The sequence below is a fragment of the Thermobia domestica genome, chromosome 1 (assembly GCF_964235325.1).
Source record: "Thermobia domestica chromosome 1, izTheDome1.hap1.1, whole genome shotgun sequence".
Lineage (NCBI taxonomy): Eukaryota > Metazoa > Arthropoda > Insecta > Zygentoma > Lepismatidae > Thermobia > Thermobia domestica.
This window is the reverse complement of record NC_137454.1, coordinates 338,592,566-338,618,407: the sequence shown is the minus strand read 5'-3', so window position 1 is coordinate 338,618,407 and position 25,842 is coordinate 338,592,566. Positions and strand designations below refer to the sequence as shown.

Genomic DNA, 25,842 nt, shown 5'->3' with positions numbered 1-25,842 from the left:
CACGGCGACTTGCCAAGCTCAGATCCTTTTGCAGACGGTGACGAACTGTCCTAGTTGCGGCATTCTGGAGGAGCTCAGGATACTTGTTTTTCAATTCTACAGATGTTATGAAAGGATTTGACATTACTTCATGCTTTAGAAGTTTATCAGTCCTTGGTGAAGTCTTTCTAGGTGCACCGGAGCCGGACTTCCTACATGGTACAGTTCCAGGAGAAAATGACGCCGCTGAACGCTTTAGCTGGTAAATTGTCTCTCTTGACACTCCAAGATCCCTGGATACAGCGATTACCGAATCACCTTTCTTCAGATGAGTTAAGGGCCGGGATTTCTCTGCCATTGTCAGCTTTTTAGGACCTATTTTGTGTAATCAGAACAAAGTTATAAGACCACTTACTTTCAAGAACTTATACAAAAATCTAGCTGCACAGAGCAAAGAAAGAACTATCTCGCCGTACAACGCTACGAGGCACACTGAGCTTCTGTAGGGTGAGGGAAGATTGCAAGTGGCGCGCTAATCACTGACGTTATTACCAGGCTCCTCTCATATTTTTATGGCGAGAGCGGCGTTTGACCCCGTTACGTGGATTTTGCATCTAATTTTTTTTTTTGCCACACAATGTAAATATTTTTTACCGGAACTGTATTTAACAAACACTGTAACCTAGCCCAATTTGTGTACTACCTTCGATTAAATTTCTTACCTTTCCTCTTGTCTTCACGGACCTTCTGAAACACATGAAGAAGTCTGTTATAATTGTTTAACACAGACTTCTTGATAATCGTTATAATCTTTCCAAATTAATATAATTATTATTATTTATAGGTTATACTGTTGTTAGTAAATAAACTAAATTAGAATAAAATATTGAATATTTCATACTTCAAAATATTGAGGGGGATGCATCCCCCTCGGCCCCCCAACACATACTCCCGTGATATTAGTGATGGGTAAATTCCCGGGAAGATATTTTCCGGGAATATTCCCTGGGAATTTATCCGGGAATTTATGTTCAATCAGAAAGAAAATTGCATTCTATTACTATATTATGATTTCAAATTTGAATTAATTTTTATATCACAGCATATGATTACAGTTGTCCACAGAGGATTCTTTAAAATGTATATACTGAACGGTAGTATGTAACTTTATTAACACTTTATTATATTTAGAGAGTACGCATAAATGTATGTTTATTTACAATATGTTCTATCAATTAAATATGCGTGAAAAAATTATATAGTAAATTATATAGTAACAGTTTAAATTTATATGTAAGTGCATTTGCTCAACTTGACTCTATTAATGATATTATAAACACATTACATTTATAAATGTTATAAACCAATTAGATTGGGTAAATGCTAGAAGATAAGATACATGTCTCACCAATTTATCAACATTTGCGCCTACGTATTTATATTCACAAAATTTACAAGATACTTACTTATCTTTATATTTTAGCACGTAACATTGCCATACACGACCTTTCATTCTACCTATTTCTCGAAATTCCATACGTTAATTCACATGTAAAAGAAGTCCGAGTACCTCTTCAGAAATTCGATTCAGAGAGGAGACAGACCGACGTCTATTACTAATTGTGGTTCAGGGTTTATTAATAGTACTTCATCTCTATTTCTACATAATTCTAAATTACTTTACAAAATGGTTCCTTTTCGTCATTTGTAAATTAGCACTTTGCTAATTTTGGCTGTTTTTTTTAGCTTTGGCGGCCTGCTTTTGCACCTACTTTTTTGCGATATTCTATTGCGATGCTGTTGTTTTATGGTTTCATATCTTAAATTACGTTACCAACATTAAATTCAGACAGCGTTGCAGAGCGAGCGTTAGCGAATGAAGGCGGGTTAGAGCCCCGCATGGCACGTTGTTTTCTATCTTCATTACCAACAATTCACTTTCTTTTCTCACTTAAATCACTTCCACTTACATTTCCGTGTTGTATAAATCCCCTACAGCATTAAAATAAATGTGTTCGATACTTTCCTGACTACTTGAACATCACTATCAACTCATTTCTTCCGTAAATCATCCTACTTTTTGCTAGTTTTGGCCCCCCAACTCTAAACAATTACCTTACTTTTTAGTTCAAATTGAAATGTAACTTAAAAAATCATATTATTAGTTATATAAAGTATCGTCAAATAATTTTAAATTTTTTAATCTCAAAATTCTTTAAAACCTAGAAGTAAATCATAATATATTAAAATAAAGTAACTAGTTATAGGGTTCTTATAATTTGGAAGATAAAGTAAAAAAATGGAAATAAATTCCTTCCCGGGAATTTATAGGCCAGGGAAAAACCCGGGATTATTCCCATTTTTAAATTCCTTCCCACCGGGAATATTCCCACTGCCCATCACTACGTGATACACACTCCATGGTGTGTGGATGGAAATTTGTATGTCAAACGTGAAATTTTAAGCCTTGTGAAGGAAAAAGGCTTCAGTAGAAATTGGCAACACTGGCACGGAGAAAACAAGAAAAAGTTGCTGAGCATAGTCATAGGAACAACAAACACATTGGACAATTTAATTTGAAAAGTGCTTTTTACGAAGTGTACATAAAACAATTATAGATCTGTGACCTATAGGATCTATCCCTAATTACTTATTTCTTTAACCGCTGGTGTTTTTCTGGAAGAAAAGAAAATATACCACGTGAGTTTTTTTAAGTTTTTAATTTACAATGTAAGCCCTACCGAACTTTGTTCTTTATGAATACGTCTTTTCATGCAAAATACTGAATTTTATCTCTAAGGGCCGTATGCATAGTTATTTTGCGGGTTACTTACGGGACCTTTGATAATTTGCGTTGCAGAGTTCTCCCACAATGTCAAACAAGCCCGCAACCTCTTCGTAAGTCAAGGGCATGGCTGGGGTGCTTCAACGCACACTTTGCTAGCCCGTATCAGTTCCTGTTGTTGTATAAAATGTATTATGCTCTGTGCTAGCCAATTATTTGAATATAATAATGAGTTTATCGAATTCGTTGAGCTGATTCCGCGATAATAAATAAAATATTTTGATGGTAAAAAATTTGAAAATAAAGAAGGTTACAGATTATTTTGATTTTCACTAGTACAAACAGTGGCGTATTTAGGGGGGTGGCTTCCGGGCTTAAGCCCCCCCCGAAATCTTACTTAGTATAGTAAAGTAAATGAAATATCTTGCAGAATTTTCACATTTCAAGGCAAAGTCCCCCCGAAAGTTAGCAAAGCCACTCCCGAAACAAAATCGTAAATACGCCACTGAGTACAAATATTAACAAAAAGTGAACTAATAAATTCTATCTGAAATAAAATAAACCAGTGATACTTGGTGTTGCAATATTGAAAGTAGATTTTAGATTAGATTGTAGCGTGCAGTTCTACTATACGGATCCATAGTATAAGTGGTAAGAACGGGTTAGAAGCCCCGCAGGGTCTTGTTAGGTACTTTTCTCGACATAAAATGGACAAATTAAAGACCAGCAAATTTTTTCGTACATTTTACGATCCGTGGATCTGTGCAGTAAAACTGCATCATTAAGGTTACATGTAAATGAATTTGCAACAATCAAATATTATGTAGGCCAGTGCTGATTTGAGGGATCGGCCAGGAGGATTTCTCCCCGAGAACCATCTAATTCCCTTCGGAACATATCCTATCGTGCACAATGTGGATTTCCAGTATTTCCGTTACAAATATATTTCGTCTCTAGTATATTGAAATTCTCCAAAGTCTCCCCTCACCACACATACAAAAAAAAAAAAAAAAAAAAAGTATCATCACTGATGGAGAAAATTGATTCAACAGTTATGCATATTTCTTCGTGAAAATGTTATTCTAAGTCTTTTACATCGTTTTCTCTGTTGGCGTTTGCGCGCGTTTCCCAGTTCGCATAGGTAAAGTTGAGGACCGCTACCATCCATTTTTTACCTTATGATCTAACGTGTTCTGCATTCATAGTTTCTTACCTGTCCAGCAGCTGCGTACACAGTTATAATATGCTTGCAAACTTATAAATACAATAAGTGCAAAAAATCTCCCATGAATATGTGCTAGGTGGCTAACACAACCTATTCCAAGCACGGCACAATTTGAGGGATTGCTCGTGATTTTGTCCGCGGAAGCAGGCACATTAGTTAAGGTAGTTGTGCATAAGAAAAGACAAGTGCGGAAAATATCAATCTCCTGTTTGGCGCTGCAATTTCTCAAATTACGTTCGTTACCACCTATTACAGATTGGTGCATTTTTTTGGTACTAAGTTGTTCATTTCGCGATCAAACGGTTCTACCAAATTTTGACACTTTCATACATTTTCAGGTTAGGATAGAGCTTTCTTTTAGCAGAGTGAGCACTAACTAAAGAGCTCCATTAGTACTTGCAGATTAATTTTAGGAGGGCTCGTATAAATACCGTGTGGACGTATGACAATAAAACTACTGTGCACAAAACACGAACCAATTTGTGCTAGGTAGCCACTAAGAAGTACGAATGCTATTTAACCGAGATAGGGAAGGAGCGCAACAGGAGGACCCGAGGGATAGCCAGCGTGTGCATCAGAGGGAGTAGGCGCGTCAGCGAAGGGGGTATACGCATAAGAGTGGATAATGGATAAGTACACTTAGACATACAGTACTTTGATTATCACTAAAGATTCATTTCAACATGCTGTAATAGATGGTAATGACTTACATTCACTCATTCCTTCACGGAATATGTTTCGCATCGTATTTTACTTATAAATTTTTTAATTGGTAGAACTGTCTGCTCGAGTGAACCCTTAATTTGATTACACGTATACCCACCATCAAAAATTGGCCTGTTCTCTACAAACGCACCTCGGCTGTAGCCCTCCAGCTTCACCTTGACGTAAACCGAAACAGATGCAAAAATAGCTTGTAATGAGCACCTTGCGAAGTTTGAGACGTGTCGCTTTAACTATATATAGCTAAGTATATATGTTTTATAAAATTATACGCAATTGGTTCACAACACTGTAGGAGCTAGATAAGAAGTTTTACGCTGTTAGCATGGAACGTTGCCAAGAAAATATTGTACTTACAGACATAACTTTTGTGCCCCATTAAGGTTAACCTTTACCAGAAAATTGTTTAGAAAATACATTCTCGACAATACTATAAGGTGATTTTGAAAAAAAAAAAAAAAAAAGTATTTGTAATATATTTCTAGTTGTACTTCTATTGTAAAGCTACAGCCTCGCAGGTTTTCTAGCTATATATATCCGCCTTAATACTTTTTGCGAGTTAAAAAACTTTACCTGAAACAAATAATAATAATAAAAAGAAAATAATCCTAACATGCACCGTTTATTTTTCTGCTTTTATATCTCAAGAAAAAAATTCAAAACTTCTATTTTATTTTATTGTAATGGTATACATTAAATCTACAAGTAGCTGCTTACGAATACGATGTTAATGCTTTATCATAGAGGAATTGAGCTTGGCAGTTGTATCTTCAATTTTTTTTGCCAATATTTTAGCCTCGCCCGAGGTGTAGCGAGACCAACCAGCCCTCAGTGTTGACCATACGTGAGGGATCACTTTGGCAATTTTATGCATTGCACAGTCAAGGGGAAGCTTGAGGTATCCCACAGGTACGATACGTCTAGGGAACTTCTACGCGGTCCTCTATGTATATGGCCCATAATCTTCCAAAATGTAGTGCACCAAAGGTTAACCAGCACCAGACAATTTTGCATCTATGACCTATATGATGTATCTCTGAGCGTTATTCTTTTAAACCGTTAGTATTTTGTAGAAGAAAATATACCAACGTGAGTTCATAAAATCTTAAATTCAGCATGTGTATACATGAATTTAAATATATTTACGAGGGCCATTGCAAAAGTCATGGCAATTATTTTTTTCTCTAAAATGGTAAACAATTGAAAAATTTTGAAATATGCTAATGGAAGGTTAGGTCATATGCAAACATTACGTGTAGAGAGATAGATAAACACACACACCACTATAGGGATACAGCACGAGAAAAAAAGACGAAAAAATTTATGTTCCAAAAGTGTTTCCGTCAATTGCAAATGTAGCTATAGAATAGTACATTACAAATTATGTTCACTCCATGGCATCAGTAGTCTCCAGAAGAAACCACAAGATAGAAGAGACTCTAAGATGTCACAGGCACGTATTGCTGCCCTGTACTTTAGTGTACTGTTGCAGTTGAGAGTAAAACACGTTTTTAGCGACAAGATTTTTTTGTCTTTTTTCTCGTGTTATATCTTTATGGTAGTGTGTAGGTAGTGACTGCGCCAGTAATGAGCCAGGTTAAACCACATAAGCAGTTTTAATGAAATATATTAGGAGTTAGTCAAGATATCGAACTCATAAAATGATTTTCCGGCACTCCGATTTATGCAAACGAAACAACAACAACCATTTTAGATAAGTGTTTCATATTTGAGTAACAAAAATATATTTGTGGATAGACTGATAATGGGCTATGCATTTTCTTAAAAATCCAGTAGTGGGCCACTTATGATATTATGATGCTCTGCTTTAATTTGGAAGGGAAATAAACGTAAGCTACCATATCTTTCGAGGAAACATGTCTAAGTAAACATACTGAACCATTAGAACATTTTCCCAGCCCAGTAATCATTCTAAGAAGGAATTGCAAGGCATGGCCCACCACTAGATCAAGTGATTCTCTAGTTGGCCACCATCCTGGCCAAAAAGTGAAACATGGCCCACAACTGGAACTTAATTCAGAGCAGAAATTCACTACTAAGATGTACTATTTTTTTCATGATTATGATATTTTCAGTTATTCAAGTTCCTAAACCATTTCTCCCTATTTCACCAATAATGTGCACCTGTGGCCCATTACTAGGTAAGTTACTTTTATTTGTACCTAAAGACGGCCAGTACGCTGGACTGTACCAACAATTAGTTACATACACAATATAGACAGCAATTCGTCTATTTGTCCATCATTTATATTCTGAATTATTATTTTACTTACAATAAGGATTAACTGGATAAATTTTGATTCAACTTATCTCTTCGCTTATCAAAATGCTAAGTTGGTTCTAGGGATGGCCATATCCGGTTAATTTTTAATTCGGATATCGGATAGAAACTTACCGGATTTGCAATATTCGGATGACGATAACAAAACGGATAACGGATAATATCCGGATAATAGAACATTTGGATAACTGGTAATATCAGGATGACGGATAAAGGATAATATCCGGATAACGTATATGGTTTAAAAATATCATATAGGAGAGGGGCATATCAGTCTATTCTGCTTATGGAGTTATTAAAAGATGATCATCGGGCAGTGATTTTTATTTTTGAAAGGTATTACTTCTTAAAAGGTTTCTTAGTAACTTCTAATTTTCTTATGTTTTTTTTGTGGGGCACGGCGGCTCAGTGGTAGAGCGCTTCCTCTGGTGCCTGCGGTCCTTATTATTTCGATCGCAGAGCAAGTAAGTTTGTAGTGGATAACATCGTGTCCGTGGAATTTCTCAGCGTACGCCATTTTTGTCCCACTTTTCATTTCACCAATTCTATTATCGTTCCCTTACTTTAATCATCGTCTCCCTTAGGCTAACGAGCATGATCGTACGAAGTTAAACTCAAAGATTTCAGTTAATTTTTTTTGTTCTCAGATTTTGACAAAGAAGATGTTAAAGTATCCCGCATCTGGCATGTTCCGCACGAGTAGACTATATATAGTTTCATTTTAAGTAAACTTTTAAAACTTGTATCTTCCCAATTAATTACATATGTGTGTGGCCGTTCAACCCTGTCAATCTTGTCCAAGTGTTAAGAAATTTCGTATCTTTTTGCAAGTTTCCGTAACAACCCCATGTTTGGCTCTACATTCCCCAGTAATAAGAATTTTAAAATCAGTAAAATCCATTTCACTCCAGTATAAAATATGTAAAAATTATTCGATTTTGATAAAACATTGTATCAAGTATTTTAGGGCGTCAACATAATTCCGATCGGTTTATTGCAAAGGCAAGTGGATAAAATCCAAAGTAGGTAATCTCGCCTCAATTTTCGAAGCTTCCTGCTTTAAATTATGGGATAAAAAATATCTAAGAATTCTCGCCAATTTCTTCTAATTATGACAAATGACGAAGAATTCTGTTCTGATGCAGTATGGCGCATATTTTCTTTGATGCTTATCAGTCATATCACTATTTGCGGTTAAAGTCTTTCAAAAATATAAGGGTAAACTCCTAAATTAAAATGAAAATATGTATCACGATAATTTTCATTAAAAAAACGATTTCACTTTGAAGAAATATGGTACATTTACTATTCATTTATGGCTGTTTAATGATTCTCGTTGCATGAAGTTAAAGTTAATAACGAATAACGGGATATGTTATACTTAAACATCTTTCACGACAACTTTCGTAAAATATTCGATTTTGATTGACTATCGATTATGTTTCTGGGGCTTTAAATTCATCGTGAATGCATGATTTTATAAAAATCAGTGAAGAATATTGGGGTACTTCTTCTCCCCGGCGATCTATACCTATGTATTATTATATAATATAGTAGAAGTTGGTAACTTCTCTATCCAGAGCTCGAAACTTCCCGAAGAGCAGGCTAGGTAGAAATGCGAGTATAGTGGATATCTTCTTTTTAGCATTTCTATTTCTAATTTTACCTGCCAGTAGGTTTTTTAAATTTTTTTATGGGGGTATAACAAAGAACAGTTTGAGGCCGTAAATGGAAAGAGGCAATTTAATGTTTATTAACATGCATGGTCCATCATAAAAGGATTTAGAACCATAAAGAGCAGTGGACAACTAGTGTCTCAATTTCTATGGACATAAAATATACACTGTTGTTTTCTAGAGCTTTATTTTTAGGCACCCTATTGCCTTCAATTGCAATTATGTCAAGTCGTTAAAAACGAAAGGGAGGGAGGCTGTTTAAAACATACGTCGAAACAAATATCCTATTAGACCCCTCATATTAGGAACATGAATCTAAAACTCTTTATTGAAGATACGTGGGCACATACTCAAGGTGTTCGAAAATTTCAAGGGGGAACGGTGGCTCAATATTACAACACTTATCTCTGATGTGTGGGATCTGTGAGTTTTCTGGAGATGCTCCCGTTTCCTCCCATATTCTCATTCTACCAATAGCTTTATCATTCATTTGCTGTAATTATCAGCCTCCCTTTGTCTAAAAGGCATAAGCCTGGGCCGTTAAACTAAAAATTATTTTCAAAATTCCACTTCTACGGGAGAAAGGGACAATTTTTACAATGTTTTTAAATCTAATATAAATAAAATAAAGAGTTTGTTTCTGTGTTTGACTGTGTGCGACCTGGGGACCAAACGAGGGCACCGAGAGTTACCAAAATTTGGTCACGGGTACCTTGGTCCAGGCCCCAGATCAAGACGAAGCTCTTTTTTCAAATTTGGAAGGAGGTGGGTCTCAGGGAGCGTTTACCGGGACCGGGTAATTTGACCGAGAATTACGAAATTTTAGTCACGGATATCTTGGTCCAAGCTCCAGACCAAGACGAAGCGTTTTTGTCAAAAGTACAATTTCCTCTTAGGAGGGCAGCGCCTCACCTTGCCCCCCCTGAAGGGCGCCCTTGGCTACCATTGAATTCGGGCCGGGTGTCAGCGGGTGGATACTGAAACATGTAAAAACAGCCCAAAATGACCGATATTAGCGTCAAATCCATAGTTTTCACGGTCGCTGTAATGCATGGTGATACTCCTACAGGCGTTGACTTCCAAATACAGCCCCCATAGGAAAAATGGGTATATTCAGCTAATATAAAAAATAAAGCCAGGTACTTGCCAATTTCATAAACTACATACCCTAAAGGAGAGAGGGAGTTAAAAAGGTACATGAAAAATAGAGCCTCTGGTGTGAGGGAGATGAAACTATATAAAACTCAGTAAAAGTAAGTGGTCGTGTGTCCAAAAGTATTCGAAAATTCAGCTTCTAAGGAGATGGATGAGATTAGCAATTTTTACGTTCTCAGCGTTGAGCGATATATGAGCTCCTTACTAAATAGTTGTTGATTATTTCTGATCATTTTCAGAAATCCCGTTTCTGAAAGATGCATCTTTACGCTTTCTAAAATATTCGGATTTCCCTTTTTCTATATATAAAATGGCGTGTGTAAGGAAACATTACAATAGTTTAAAACGAAATTTTGTACCTACTCTAGATATCAGCGTTTTAGACCCTTGTGTTTAAAGCATTGTTATGCTAAAATGGCTATCAACTATTTTATACATTATACCTTGTTTTAATCGTTGAAGTATTTGCTACAAATTGGTGTATATTTAAGAGCTTTACGTGTAACTCGGAAAAAGTTATGAGTAAAAGTGCACTCAAAACTGTGTTTTTTTAAGCCATTTTCATAAATTAACCAGTTTCACATGATATATTTCATAAACGACGGGCCTCTTAAGAGCGCCATTCACACAGTTCAACATATGATTATTACTGATTGCAATGAGCATGTTTGGTCATGTTTACTCCTTTCATATTCATGCAAATACCGATATTGTGATCCCATGCCATTTCCAAGTGTAACAAAGCTGGAGGCATATTAAAACTATTTAGATAAAATATGTTATATCTATAAAACAGAAGTTAGTGTAATGTTATAATATCACAAATAATAAATTATATGTTTAATCAGAAAGTTCCGAGTTCTTTCGGGGGAAAAAAATTACACTGCCAGCTGATTCCCTTTGTGTGACGTTGTTACAGAATTCGCCTACACAGAAGGCCAACGCATCACCAGCATGGGAGAGGACCTCTCTCCGACTTCGCTGTGGCAACGCTGCAGTCCCTCTGTTGCCGGACATTCTGCCTCTTGAGAGAAGGTGAGCGTGATTTAACAGAAGAAAAAATATGTATCAAATACTTTTTTTCAAAAAAAGCTTTTTGCATAATTCTATAAACGTTTTCCGTGTAACGTGGGTTCCTGTCACCACGGCATGGCGCGTCCTCAGGTTGCGGATCGAGGAGAAGGCCTCTAGATATAGAGGTTAGCTGCGAATATACTGAATAAGCAGTCGCGGACAGACGACTAGGAGTGGTCCTCCAGCTTGGGGGTTTGGGTAAGGCTAACACCCTCATCCTGTAAAAAAAAGGTACTTGTTCAGAAACATTCACAAAAGCCTTGGACAAGGACTGATAACTTGGCACGACATCAGCAAAAGAAAATGGACATGAGATTTGGAACATGGAATATTAGAAGTCTTTATAGGGCAGGCGCGTTAAAATCTGTAACGAGTGAGTTAGAGAAATACAGGATGGACTTAGTAGGAGTTCAGGAAGTTAGGTGGGAAGGAAATGGATCTGAGAATTCCGGAAATTTTATGTTCTTTTACGGGGAAGGAAATAAAAATCACCAGTTAGGAACAGGGTTTTTCGTTCACAAACGAATATTACCAGCAATTAAACGGGTTGAATTTGTTACTGACAGACTTTCTTTTATTACTCTTAAGGGACGGTGGTGTGATATTATTGTTTTAAATGTACATGCTCCAACTGAAGATAAGGGTGACGATATAAAAGATAGTTTTTACGAAGAAGTGGAACGGATATTTGATCAACTCCCGCGATACCATATGAAGATTCTATTAGGGGATTTCAATGCGAAGGTAGGACGAGAGGATATTTTCAAACCGATTATAGGGAACGAAAGTTTGCATAAGGAAAGTAATGACAACGGTGTTAGACTCGTGAACTTTGCAACATCCAAAAACCTAATCGTGAAGAGTACAAAATTCCCACATCGCGACGTTCATAAATACACTTGGACATCACCAGACGGAAAAACACATAATCAAATTGATCACGTTTTAGTAGATAGAAAAAGACAATCTAGCATAATTGACGTCCGATCGTTTAGAGGGGCTGATTGTGACACTAATCACTACCTGGTAGTAGCTATAATACGGGAGAGATTATCGTTGAATAAAGGTAATATTCAATGTCCGAAAACGGAGAGATTTAATTTAAAGAAATTAGAAGAGAGCCAGGTAAGAGAGGAATACCAGATTGAAGTTTCGAATAGATTCGCGGTTTTAGAAGACTCGGAGTGCACTAGTGTTGATGATACTTGGATTGAAATTAGAGATAGCATTAAAAGTTCAGCAATAGAAAAATTGGGACGCGCGGAAATACATAGGAAGAAACCATGGTTCGACCAAGAATGCATTAAACTAGCAGAGAAGAGAAAACAGGCAAAATTACGGTGGCTACAAAATCCGAATGAAACAACTACACAAAATTTCGCAAATATCAGGCGGGAAACTTCCAAAACTTTTAGAACAAAGAAACGGGATTTTTTGAAAGCTAAAATTAAGGAACTTGGAGATAATAGTAAAAATAAAAATATTCGGGACATGTATAAGGGGATCAGCGAATTTAAGAAAGGCTATCAACCTCGTGCTTATATATTAAAGAAATCTGACGGAACAGTTCTCACCGATACGGATAGCCTCTTAAATAGATGGAAAGATTTCTTTGACGATTTGCTGAACACGCAGCCAAAAACTAATGTGCGTGGAGAAAAGGAGATACACACCGCAGAACCGTATATTCCAGAACCCAATCGAATAGAAGTGGAAGCCGCTATAAAGAAATTGAAGAAACACAAATCTCCGGGTGTAGATGAAATTCCGGCTGAGTTAATTTTAGCTGGAGGCGAAAAATTGTGGAACAAGATACACAAACTCATTCTCCTTATCTGGAACAAGGAAGAATTGCCACAAGAGTGGAAAGAATCAATCATTGTTCCAATTCACAAGAAAGGCGACAAAACTGACTGTAATAATTATCGAGGCATTTCTCTTCTGTCAACATCCTATAAAATCCTTTCAAATATTCTGTTAGCAAGATTGACCCCATACGCAGATGAAATTATTGGAGATTATCAGTGCGGATTTAGACGAAATCGATCAACTATCGACCAAATATTTACCATTCGCCAAATACTCGAAAAGAAGTAGGAATACAATACCCCGGTACATCAACTATTTATTGATTTTAGAAAGGCTTACGACTCGGTTAGGAGAGAAACATTATACAACGTTCTTACAGAACTTGGAATACCGAGAAAGCTAATTAGATTAATTAAGATATGTTTAAGTGAATCCCAAAGTAAAGTCCGGGTAGGAAAATTTTTGTCCACGAGCTTCCACGTCGAAAATGGCCTGAAACAAGGAGATGCGTTGTCGCCATTATTATTTAACTTTGTGCTGGAATACGCCATAAGGAAAATCAAAGATAGCAACCAGGGCCTAGAGTTGAACGGCATTCACCAGGTTATGGCATATGCTGATGATGTAAATTTAATAGGGGATGATAGGAGAACAGTAGAAATAAATGCAGAGATCTTATTAAACGCTTGCAGGGACATGGGTTTAGAAGTAAATGCAGAGAAAACTAAATACATGGAAGTGCGTCGGGACCGTAATACGGCAAATTGTGGAGGCGTTAAAATATTAAATAATGCTTTTGATAAAGTGGATACTTTCAAATATTTAGGATCAATATTAACAGACGAAAATCATATTCACGAAGAAATTAAATGCCGACTAAAAGCAGGGAATTCGTGTTACTATTCGGTTCAAAATCTCTTGTCGTCGCGAATTCTGTCGAGGAATTCGAAGCTTAAAATATATAAAACGATAATCATGCCTGTTGTTCTGTATGGTTGTGAAACATGGTCGCTTACTTTGAGGGAAGAACATAGACTGAAAGTATTTGAGAACAGGATCCTGAGAAGAATATTCGGACCCAAGAGGAACGAGAATGGGGAATGGCGGAAGCTTCATAACGAGGAACTACATAGTTTATACGGTTTACCCAACATTGTTAGGGTCGTCAAGTCTAGGAGGCTTAGGTGGGCAGGTCATGTAGCTAGAATGGAAGAAAGTAGAAACGCTTTCAAAGTCTTGACTGGTAGACCCATAGGAAAACGACCATTAGGAAGACCTAGGCGCAGATGGGAGGACAATATTAAGATGGATCTCGCAGAGATAGGAATACAAAGTAGAAACTGGATGCAATTAGCTAAGGATAGAAGTCAGTGGAGAGCTTTTGTGAACGCGGCACTGAACCTCCGGGTTCCATAGGCCATAGAGTTAGTTAGTTAGTTAGCTATAAACGTTTTTTTCAAGGGAATTGCACACATTTAATCAAACATACATTTTTGAATAATTGCTTTAAATACAGAATTATTTGCTGTACTTACTTGTTTATTAGTCCAATTCCGAATCCAGGATTTCACTGTTACTGCCACTGTTCGAAGCTTCATCCGAATCTTGTGTGTTGATTATGAAGGGTTCCAAGGCAATGTCCAAATATTCTTGCGTACTGTAATAGTGATCTATTTTCGTTCGTGACGAACTGCATTTCTCCATACAGTGACGGGAACATTTTTAAATGCATCTTTGCAAAGAACACACACATCATCGACACGAAACGTTTTATTCTTCTTTGCAACCTCATTCTTTATATAAGACCACATCAACTCTATAGGGTTCAATTCGCAATGTGCCACAGGAAGCCACAAAAGTTTGATTGTTTTGTTTTCAGTATTTCGCACAATTGTTTCTAGAAGACGTTCCTGCTGTTAGAAATAAGGCCTGCCGATATTCAATAGCGCACTTTTGTGAAGTTCGCTGAAAGTTTGAACGTAGGACGGAATAGGAACTTGATTTTTCTCCAGCCATTTAATTATGTCGTCTCTTTTCCATCGCATAGTTGGATTTCGAGTTTCAGGGTTTAGCATAATATGATATGGTGCTTGATCTAAAGCCACGACTGATTTGTCCGGCAGAAGCTGAATGATGCGTTGAAACCATTCTGTATAGTGCTTGGCGTTCATCTCGGAATGGTAATCTTGAATTCTTTTTTTTTTTTTTTTTTTTTTTTTTCAGCAAAACAAACTACGGCTCCATCAAGAAATCCCTCCTCATTGCCACTATGCAGCATATATGTTCTCTTCCCAGCACCGGAAGGAGTACGAATGCCCCCTCTCTAACCCGAAACCTGTTGAACAGCACTCCGGTAGTAGTCATACATTGGTGTGTCTTCTTCTGGCAAAATTTGCTCTTGCCATCCATACCTGGCAGAATGATTCGCACCGCACCAAGACTCATCGGTGTAAAAGATACTAAAATTATTACGTCTGTAAAATTTCAACAATCGTAGAAACTGATCCCTTTGCCAAGCAATCTTATCACTTTCCATTAGAACTTTTTATACTGAAATCCCAGTTTTCGCAACACACTCCACAACGAAGTTTCACTCATTTCTGGAGCATCAGTAGAGTCCTTTCTTATCTTTTCCAAGGGTTTCTTTACCATTGGATACTCTTTTCGCACATAAAATTCGTGCAGTTTACGGCGAATACACCCTTCAAGGAATTCATCTATAACCAACTTGTTTGACGGTGAACCTGTTTTTTTCTGGGATTCTAGGACACTGTTATTGCGAAACTAACTTGAAACACGCTTCACAGTTTTTTCAGACACCCTTAAGCATTCGGCAGTTCTTTTGACGGATTGAGAGAACGAAAATTGTGGAGCGTTGTTTTGTTTCTCCGAAAAATGATCTTGCAGTTATTATAAACTGTTTCTCGAAACTTCGAAAATGATGCTTTTCCATTGTTTATATTACAACCTAACCAAAAACACACATACAAAGATGAAAAAACACACGAGAACAAACAGCCACAATTTCTGTTTCCCGCGCGGCGCGCAACGCTGACTCATGCAGTTCCATGCGGCAACGTCGCAACAGCTGAGTGGTAACTGATCGTAAAAAATATGACTATTTTCATATTGTAATTTAGGACCTTTTGTCTGTATCTGAACTAAAACTGTATACGTTGTTTATATTGCCATTTAAAGTAGCGTACTTCAGAGCTTTCCGTTGTTCGCTAATTGAGTTACGGGCAGAGATTGGTACATGTAACAAAATAACTTATTGTAAAATAACTATAAAACTAATTTTAAAAATACTACTGCACGTTTGTTTAGTATACTTTCGTTCATATTCAGTAAAAATTTCATTCTTGTATTGCAAAAGATAACAGATATTTCTCTTTAAACTGCAAGGAAACCAATTTATTGCAAAAAATTACATTTTTAAATACATTTTTTGTTTTATAACCTAAAGTATTAAACGGAGAGTTGCAAGCAAATAGCCTGTTAAAGTAATTACTTCAGTGAGTAAAATGGTGCATATCTCGTGTCTCTACCTTAACTGGGCTCGAAGATAGTTGTTTGAACCCAGGGGTCTATAACGCTGAAATGGAGAGTAGTTATACATAGTACGTAAGTCGACCTATGATTTTACCAGTTTCCTTTCATTGAAATACGCACGTTAGAGGAGGAAAGGTGTTTATATTTTTCGCAAACAATGACAGCAGTCTGAAATGCATTTTTCTACATACTCTCCACTTGGGCTAAACTGTTTTTACTACTATAATTCAGTGCGTAGCGTAAGGGAAATATGGAAGTATGCCTTTTTCATAGAACTACTCTTCTCGTCCGAAGAAAACATATTTTGGTTATATGAATGTATACTGTAAATAAATTATATAATAGTTTAATGGAATACATTTGAGCAGTCTATCATAAGGAATTAATTGCTCTTGCTTATAAAAGGTACGGTATTTTTCAAGTTCTCAATTGTTCCTAAATTATATCTACGACCACACACTTAAAAAGGAATTCGTTTTTTTACCAGGAATGTCTTTGAGTAGCTTAGTTCGGTCTTGTTACTCGCAAGAACTTGAATCACAATAGACAAGTGGTAGAGTGCTCCCTTCGCTTCATAGGGTCCTTGGTTCATGGACAAATACTGTGTGGGTGGATGTTCTTTAGGTTCATCGTTTTCTCCTACCTTCTTCATTGTTGAATTTTATTCATTCTCATCATCACTGTCTCCTGTAACCCCTCAGCATTATCATGAAACGTAGAACGATAAATTTTATTTCGCAACAAGTTGCTAGCATTTCTCGTGCTGAAATTTTTACCATGTAGTAGGGCAGACTTTGACCTTGATCTAGACATAAATTACTTTCTGTTATTCTAAAATTTCTTGGCACTGATAAACGTTTCTCTAAAGATTAGATCTATGTCGGTGCCAACTTAGTCTAATCTCATTCAACCCCACGCTCACGACACATCAATTCGAGATCAAGCTCACAACGTCGTTTAGACATCACGCTCACTCGACCTGACCCTGCATCACCAATCTGGTGCTCACTCCACAAAAATCCCACTTCACGTCCACTTAACCTCATGGTCACATATTCACTGGAAGTCGTGCGTCTCGAACTCAAGATCATTCCTTGAAGTTTCATTGAGAATGGTAATGAGCTATATTGTTCCAAATCGATTCAGAATTCCAAGAATGGATTCCATCTCTATCTAGATTGCTCTACTACAAATGGAAGGGGTAAAATTCACCATCAGTTCCGTTTCAGTATTGTTCTTCATAAAACGCAAACGGTAATATATAGTTATTTAAGGTGCATTCAAAGTTCTAAGAGATGCCGTCTCAAATTTCCGGTTTCATCTCTGATTATCATAGTGAAAGATTGGTAATTGGTAATTTGGTAAATGGTGAGAAACAATTTTGAAATATGGATTCCGATTGCAAGAAAAGGTTCCATCCGGGACTTATTGCAACTGGAAGTGATGGAAATATTTTTCGATTTTCAGTTTCAATATTAATCTTCATAGAGCAATAGTAGTAAGAGACAGGTAATTGGCCTTTTTTGCTGAATTCACACCGGAAGTGGTGGAAATCCTCTACCATTTGCACTTTAAATTTTGATATTTATAGACCAAAAACAGTAAGAAATAGAGAGAAATTGCCATTCGATATGAATTCACCCTCCTAAGAATAAGTTTAACTTCGACCTTTATCCCTGTATTCAAACTGGAAGTGTTGGATATTGCGGTTTCCGGTTTTAACACAGGTCGCCATAGTGAGTATTGTATTTTGCAATACTACTACATATTTAGAACAAATGAGACAAATGTGGAACCTTCGAAAGCACCAGTTTGCCCTGACATGTTACTGTATTGTTCTAGAGAAGTCAATCCCTGCAGATAAAAGGGGTAGAAGTGGTGGAATTTGTAGGTGGTTTTCTATTTTCCTTGTGTTTTAGAATGACAATGTATGAACGTATCGGCTTAGACAATTTCTGGAAAATTCCTATGGCAGTACCAACAAATCTTGGTAGTAACTAATAGTTCAAGCTTCCAATATATAGCAAGACTAGGATGTAATCACTAAACTTGGAGGAAGTCGGATGATTCAAATATAGCAAACAGGCTTTTAAAATTCATCTACACACAAAGAAATGATAAATATCAAACTTGATTGACGTTACGATGAAACTCTATGCATGGTGTATTTCTTGGGAAACCGAATTTTAAATCTCAGTGATATTTCTGACAGAAGAAGCGCTTTTATCTTAGTGGACACAGGAGGCAGCTTTGTTTTGTTTGCGTATATTAGAAGTCTCTTTCGTAAAAAGCTTTCAAAGTACTGAAAGAAAACTCCATCTTCATAGTAGGAGTGAGTGAGTGGTATGACCAGTGGTGTATTTAAGGGAGCTTCTGGGCCAAAGCCCTCCCGAAGTTTTATTTACTATTTTAAAGTAAATGAAATATCTTGCAGAATTTTTGCATTTCCAGGAATAAAGTCAGCAAAGTCCTCCACCCCCGAAACAAAATCTTAAATACGCCAGTGAGTATGACGTGTTCTTAACTTAGTACCTACGTAATTATTGGGTTGCGATTGAAATCGGTGAAGGTTTAACGAGTGAAAAGGCAGTTGATTTTCCCAGCTTCTTTTTGTGAAAATAATATAAAAAGAAAAATGAAATGTAAGCTTTCAGTTTAATGTCTCAATTATGCCCTTTAGGTAAAAGGAGACGGAAATAATATAATAAAATATTTTTCTTCACTAACGTTTTCCAAAATTATTACTTTTTTTCCTGGTCACTTTACGCACCGGAGACCCAAGCTATAATACTGAATGCAGCGCCCCAGAGAAAAGAATTAATTCATCGACTTTTATGAAATCGTTTTAACGATAACGTTCCTTTAAAAATACCCGGTTTTGAGGAAATATTGCATGTTATTTCCTTCACGCTTGTCAATGAGATTTGCTACTCGTACTTGATATCACTCAAGGGAAAGGGTACAAAGTCACTCCAATAATAAATTCATAGTAACTGACATTATATTATTATTATTATTTGTATTATTTGTATTATTTGGAAGGTAAGAAATTAGTGCTGTTGGTTGGGATTGCAACTGGTACATATTGCATTCCCGTCTCATATAGAATCGGAGCAAAAATACGACTCTAACTTCAATAAAAGAAAAACGAATCCTATTCGGTTCAACACTTTTCTTTACCTCATAAATGTTAATCTTCCATAAAGTTAAAATAATCTAAATATTAAGGATCTTACGAATGATCGAAAAACTGAATGAAAAGATTGCGATTTTAACAAAGAATTTAAGGAATGATCCAAAAATTGTATCAAAAGATTGCGATCTGGTCGAATAATTAGATTTTGGATCAGGGGTCACAAAAGTTTGGAACGGCTCCTAAACCGGGTTTTCGTGTCTTTTACCGAATAAGCACACCATACTGAGTTAAGCGATAGTTTGGTTTTGGCTACACTCTAAACTATGTAGTTCTCCAGATAAGGCCTACAAGAAAATGTTTGACTTAAAAAAATATATATTTAATTTTTTGGATCAGGAGCCACAAAATGTTTAAACGGGACGTAAATCCAATTTTCATAATATTTTTTTTTTTTAACGGAATAAGCACTGCATACTGAGTAAATTGTTAGTTTCGGTTTGGCTACACTATATGTAGTTCTCAAAAATGGGGCGTACAAGAAAATGTTTGATTGTATGAAATATATTGAATTTTGTGTATCAGGGGCCACAAAATTTTTGAAAGGTTCCTAAATCGAGCTTTCAAGTTTTTTTTTTTTTTTTTTTTTTTTTTTTTTTTTTTACGGAATAAGCATATCATATTGAGTAAATTGTTAGTTTTGGTTTGGCTACACTATTTGTAGTTCTCAAAAATGGGGCTTACAAGAAAATATTTGATTGTATGGAATGTATTGAATTTTTTGGATCAGAGGTACACAATTTTTGAACGGTCCTTAAATCGAGTTTTCGTATTTTTTTTTTTTTACGGAATAAGCACATCATACTAAGTAAATTCTGGGCTTCGGTTTAGCTACACTATATGTGGTTCTCGAGATATAAGGCCTACAAGAAAATTTTTGCCTGAAATACATTGGATCTTCTCATAAAAAAAAATATCAGGGGAGATCAATGTTATATCAATATCAATAATATAAAAATTCTTTATATAGCAGGGATTACTTTTAATGTACTTCCCCCCCACACACACCCACACAATTCCGCGTTCTTTTATTGCGCGCCGTTTTAAATGTAACAAGGATTAAAAAAAGGATTCTTATTTCTCCTAAAATGGCAAACACAAATCTTATTTATCTGTCATGACTGCATGAGATATTGAATGGTGACAAAAAATAGGTTAAATAATGCGATACGCAATAGATGAAAGGGAATGCGATGAAAATGTAAAAAAATTCGCTCGCTTCTACAATGCACAGCATCAGTACTTTAAAATTCATTGAAGCTGTTTTCGAGCAAATTACGAAAAAGTATATAAAATAAAATAGAAATGGATGTACCAATCTCTTCCCGATAATTACAGAGAAATAGTGCTTACCCTGGCGGTATGTAACTGTACGCCAGAGATGGCGTGGGTCAATGAAAACTTGACCTACGAACTAGTGACCCACCCACCACCCACCATGACTCACGATCCACTGACCCAAGACACACCATGACCTACTCAGACCCATCATGACCCACTCTGACTCACCGACTCACTCTGCTCAGTGCATTGTAGACAGCTTCTTCTGAACACTGGTGAATTTGTCTATGATTTATTTTCAAGACGTCGATTTACCTTCCATTTTCATTTGTTTCTATGTACTTACCTAGAATGAGAATATCTAAGTGAAAAAAGAACCTCAGGCACTTTTGGATATTCTTATAATTGTAATAATAGCAATGGACCTTACTACTTGGCTCTTTAGACACAGCGTGTGCGTTTTCTTTCTCTCTTTTTTTTTCTTGTTGTTGTTGTTTGAAGAGTTGAAGAGCTAACTACTGGAAAAATATTTTTGAATCATTTCTAATATATGAATTATTTGTAGCTATATGTCCGTGATCATCACGACCAAATGTCAAAATGTCATAGCCAAATGAAATGACTTTTGGTATATAGTTAGGCCCCAATTCCAACCTATGTTATAATATTTCTTTAATTATAATATCCTAAGGTGGGAGTGGAGGTCCGAATTTTTGCGAAAAATTGAGTATCTCATGAGTGGGTCACGGCGAATTTGAGTGGGTTATGGCAGATGGTGGGTCGCAGTAGGCCACGTCATGTTAACTCACGACCCACTGTCCTACTCACATATCTTGAACCACGACCTATTGACTTATTCCATCTCTTGATTATTTTTAATTGCGATTTCTCTATTCTTTATTTAATATATATAATTTAAAACAAGAATATATTATACATATGGAAATACGTAATACGATCAATAAAGGACAGTATCCATAATTCCTTTCACTTGTTTAATTTTTGATCTTCGGAAGCAATTATAATGAGTAGTGTAATATCTTGATTATGGTTACAGGCACCTTTTATTGTCTTAATAAAATCACTGCCTAGGATTATCCTAAGCCAGTAAACTGAATTCGTATAGCAGAAAAATATATAAATAAACAATCAAATGTTCAGTTTTGTATATAGATCAAAGATTATGAGAATGGCAAACTATATTATACAGAAAGAGGTGAGTAAATTTCAACCTTGTGAATCCAATCAATACCGATGGCAAACACATGATAAGCCAGTTTTGTCCATTTTGTGCTTCTCGATCCTGTAGTCATCATACAGAAAGTCTATATGGTAGTAAATGAAGTATTAATTAAAAATTCCTTAGCTGTATAGATAGACCAATTTTCATTTTAACCGGCATACTAAAAGTATTTTAAATTTAAGTCATAAGGTTGAAATTGGTTTACCTGTTCAACTACACATCTTATGTTCGCCATTGTTTATAAAACTTACATATTTAATACTTTCATTCTCAATTTTAGTTTCTAAATCTTAAAATTTCAATTTTATATGCAGGAACGACAGCAGGGTTTTTTTCCAATAGGGGTGGCAAAGCACTGATTCCAAGGGGAGGGGCAAAGACTGACACACAAGCACAATCAAGAATGCACACACATAGTTTGATACACGCGTTCATATAATACATCATATAAAATTAACCATTGTCGTTGTTAACTACAGTAAACCTATAATACAGTAGTATTAAATATAAGATGTATTAAATATTATATAGTATATGAACAGTAGCGTAACGCAAAACTCGCTTCCCCGCAAGATTATTCCTGGGCCCCCTTCCCATGCCCATTAAGTTCCTACTATATTATGTTCCTGTAGAAGACAGTGATTAATAAATCATAATTAACATATTGACCATGGAATATAATAAAATTACAATTAAAATTAATACTCACCGAAAAAGGCAAACGAACTGCTGAATGTCGAAGTTCACTTGAAGCGGTGTAATCTAGCAATTTCGTTGCAAATTTTTCTATTATTTCAGTTACATCTATTGCTCTTGCTCTCTCAAATTCAACACTTAAGATACTGAGACCGATCAACCATTCTTGAGACATGGAACTATGTAAAGAGGTCTTTATCAATTTCAATTTTGAAAAAGATCGCTCCGCTATAGAAGCAGTCACTGGTAAGGTCAGAAATAACAAAAACGCTGTGCATACGTCTGGAACACTATTACCTGACCAGCGACAAACAACAGTATTTCTAATAGGATTACTTGTAATTAATATATCACAGTTGTTTTTGTCCTCTCCGTAATAAACCACTTCACGCATATGTTCAAGACAAACAGTTTCAAAAGTTATAGAAATTATCTCCAGAACACTTTAAGAGACTGCAAGAAAGGTATATACACCTTCCATATTAATTTGGCAATAACTTGCGAATAAACTAACCTCAATGTTGTACAAAGAAACATTAAAAACTTCGTAGCATTAGAGTGTAAGGAATTCCTACTTCTATTAACAAAACCTCGAAGTCCATTGTGAGTCAAAGTTATACTTTGGCAACTGCCCTTTCATTGTTTAAAGCAAATTCTATTGTTTAGTTTCGGGATAAGACGTCTTTGAAATTGCGAACAAGTTGGACCATGTGATCTCCGATCGATTGTCTAAGCGGTGTCTTGAGTAACAAAATTCTTTTGCATTCAGATCATTTTCGGATGTGCTGCAAAAGTCCGGTCAGAGAGAATCTGATAATTAGAGACTGGATGTTTAGGCTTTCAAAACCTGCGAAATAGGTATGCAAATAGGCACTTTAAATTTTAAAAATAGGCACTAAAATAATTCGAAATATTGATGATAAAAGTTTAAGATAATTAAAAAATAAATTGAAGTCGTAGATATTGTTCAAAGAATATTGTAAAACTTTGTCACATATAGGTATAGGTAGAGCGTTAATAAATAGTGTGTCCAGAATTGATCTCCTACTACCAATTTTATTATAAAATTTCTCGATAAAAGTATTTTCACAAAATACTGTACAAATTAATCTTTCTAATGTCAAAGGTTAATTATAGGTGGTCTTTGACCGTAAGGTCGCAGACAGGATCTCTGCAGAGCCCCGTGCAGGCTAAACGGAGTGGAATTAGGTACCTAAAGCTCCGAAACAACCAGTGGGTAGGTTAATTGGCCAACAGAGCCGCGAAGCAGGCTAAGCGGCTGAGGTTAGGATTCCCAGTCAGAGCCCCGAGCAGGCCAAGGTAGGAGAAAGGATAGGCGTAGTCCCGAATCAGACTAGAGGCCCTGGGGTTAGGATACTCCTAAAGTCCCGAAGCAGACTAGAGGAGGTCACCAGAAAACTGGTAGTGAATTGAGCATTGAGTGATTTTGACGTTTTTCTGCGAGAAGTTTCGAGCCTAAGCTCCTGCCTTCCATGTGTTGTATCGACTTGGCTGCTGGTTGCTGACGTATCTGTTCTGAAGGACTGCAACTGTCGCGAGTCCTTTGTGCTCTCTTCTGTGTAGGCTATCGCGGACCTGGCATTGGATACGTTCTTCTTGGCGGTGGTGGTCTGTTTCCAATCTGGGCGACTGCTGGGTTCGTTTGAGATCGGACTTTGGTACAGAATCTGGCCGAAAACGATTGCCTTACCTCACTGAGGAGAGGCAGGTCCAAGTTTTCGTGTATCTGCGCTAGAGATGTGTCCAGGGAGTGGCCTGTTATCGCCCTTGCTGCTCTATTTTGCACTGTCTGGAGGCGCCGAAGGTGGGATTGCGCTGCATGCTCCCAAGCTAGGTGCGCGTACAGCAGTAGGGAAGGAATACACGTTACATACACATTTCTGCGTGCTTCATGTGATAGTTGTGGACTGAGAAAAATCGGAAGCAGTGCTTTGCATCTTGTGGCAGCTGCTGTCGTTTATATGCTGTATAGCAGGGGGGGATATACATGATCCTTGAGGGACCCCTAATCTAATCTGTCTTGCTTCTGCATTTGCCCCAGGATGGTGGACCTTAAAGGTGCGATGCTGGAGGTGGCTGTGTATCACTTTAACTAGGTACGGTGGTATTCCTGCTATCCTGAGTTTTGCGGATGAGTCCGGAGTGCCACACTCTATCGAAGGCTTTCTCGATGTCGAGGAAAATTTCCAGAGTGTGGCCTCCGGCGTTGAATTCGTATGTGATGTTTTCTGTCACTCTGACCAGTTGGAGGGTCATGCTATGGCCAGATCTGAATCTGAAGTGATGCTGCGGCACTATGTTCAGTTCCTCTGTTTGCTGGAGGAGTCTGCTCTGGATGACCCTTTCGGCCACATTGCTGATATGTGACAGGAGGCTTATTGGCCTGTGGTTCTTGATTTCCGATCTCGATCCCTTTCCTTTCGGTATCATTATCAGTCTGGCCTCCTTCCAGCAGGAAGGGTAATGGCCTGTTTGCAGGATACCGTTGATGATTGTACATAGGAGGACTATCACTTTCCGTGGGGCATGCTTGATTGCTAGAGGAGGTATCTTGTCTGCTCCGGCTGCTCGCTTGAGGTGTATTATTCTGATCAGTTGCTGCACCTCTCTTGGCGTGGCCAGTTGGTCTGCTGGGCATTGGGTTGGTTTTTGGATGAGCCATAGGCTTTCCTCTGCTTCTTCCAAGGTGCCTGGATCCGGGTGTATCTGATGTTCCTTGAACGTGTCTTCTCAATGAGGCGCGAAGAGTTCAGCTCGATCTGGAGCAGAGTACGCCATTCCTTGTGGGCCTCGAATCGGCTGCGTACGAGTCGGTCCTTGGGGTTTCGTGATGGAGGGCAGGAACCTCCAGAAGTCCGGCGATAGTGCGTCCAGTTCTTGCAGCGTCTTATCCCATTTCTGGATTTTGAGTCTCCTCAGCCTCTTCATCACCCTGACGGTGAGTGCGTTCCACAGTTGCTTGTATTGCGGTTGCCTCGAAGTTTGCCACTTCTTCCGCGCCCATCTTTTCATTTGCACCAGTGCGGTGGTGCAAAGTTCTTCGTAGTCTGCTTGCTGCTCTTGGTGTTTTGCAGCCCGAAATGTTGCCAAACGTAACGCAGACTGCATTGTTGTCAGAGATTGCGTCG

At 37.2% G+C, this 25,842-nt stretch overlaps 1 protein-coding gene across 4 annotated transcripts in view; it reads left to right on the top strand.

Moving 5' to 3' along the window:
- Positions 1-2,466: 2,466 nt before the first annotated feature.
- Positions 2,467-25,842, top strand: part of LOC145663300 (uncharacterized) — a 76,566-nt gene continuing 53,190 nt past the window's right edge. The window contains exon 1 of one of the 4 annotated variants that reach the window (XM_081729623.1): positions 2,467-2,679. The gene's annotated coding sequence lies outside the window, so the exon portion shown is untranslated. Of the gene's footprint in view, positions 2,710-25,842 lie in introns of all 4 variants that reach the window. The other 3 variants (XM_081729621.1, XM_081729622.1, XM_081729620.1) reach the window with 3 other exon arrangements.